The following is a 1274-nucleotide window of genomic DNA, read 5'->3' on the forward strand; positions in this document are numbered from 1 at the left end:
ACCTACGTATCCTCTTGCCCAAGGAATCAAGCCGAACGTAGTTCACCCAAATGGCCTCCAAAGGCCAAGCCAAATAGCCTCCTTCACAGCCTCCGTAACTGCCATATACTCTGCCTCCGTCGTAGACAAAGCCACCGTAGACTGTAAGGTGCATCTCCAACACACTGGCGCACGGGTCAAAGTAAACACATATCCTGTAGTAGACCGATGCTTATCCAAATCCCTGGTATAATCCGAATCAACATAGCCAATGCATAGCTGCCCACCTGTAGTGTCCCGCTCATAAACCAAACCAACATTGAGCGTACCTCGAATGTACCTCAAAATCCATTTCACGGCGTCCCAATGACCCGCTCCTGGATCATGCATGTATCTCGAAACCATGCTTACCGCCTGTGACAAATCCGGTCTCGTACATACCATTGCGTACATCAAGCTCCCAACCGCACTCGCATATGGAGTCTTCGACATTAACTCTCGATCTTCAACTGACTTTGGTGAAAGACCAGCTGAAAGCTTTAAATGGGCGTCCAAAGGTACACTAACTGACTTTGTATCCATACTAACATGGAATCGCTGTAGAACCTTCTTCAAATAAGCCACTTGTGTCAAACAAATTCTGCACTTCTTCTTGTCTCTGCCGATCTCCATCCCTAAAATGCGCTTCGCCTCGCCCAAGTCCTTCATCTCAAACTCATTTGAAAGCTGAACTTTCAACTCATCTATAGCCGACCTGGAAATAGAGGCAACCAACATGTCATCCACATAGAGCAGCAAATAAATGTACGCACCTCCTTTCAACTTGCGAAAATATACGCAAGGATCAAACTGGCTCCGAGTGTACGAATGACCAAGCATAAAACCATCAAATCGTCTATACCACTGTCGAGGAGACTGTTTCAAACCGTATAGCGATTTCTTCAACCTGCAAACCAATTTATCTTTCCCTGCAGCTCGGAATCCCAATGGCTGAGTCATATATATTTCTTCATCAAGATCACCATGAAGAAATACCGTCTTCACATCCAACTGATCGAACTCCAAATCATATTGTGCCACCAAAGCTAGCAAAATCCGAATCGAAGAATGCTTCACCACCGGAGAGAAAACCTCATTTGAAAGCTGAACTTTCAATTCATCTATAGCCGACCTGGAAATAGAGGCAACCAACATGTCATCGACATATAGCAACAAATAAATGTACGCACCTCCTTTCATCTTGCGAAAATATACGCAAGGATCAAACTGGCTCCGAGTGTACGAATGACCAAGCA

Source organism: Asparagus officinalis, chromosome 8 (genome assembly GCF_001876935.1).
Source record: "Asparagus officinalis chromosome 8, Aspof.V1, whole genome shotgun sequence".
NCBI lineage: Eukaryota > Viridiplantae > Streptophyta > Magnoliopsida > Asparagales > Asparagaceae > Asparagus > Asparagus officinalis.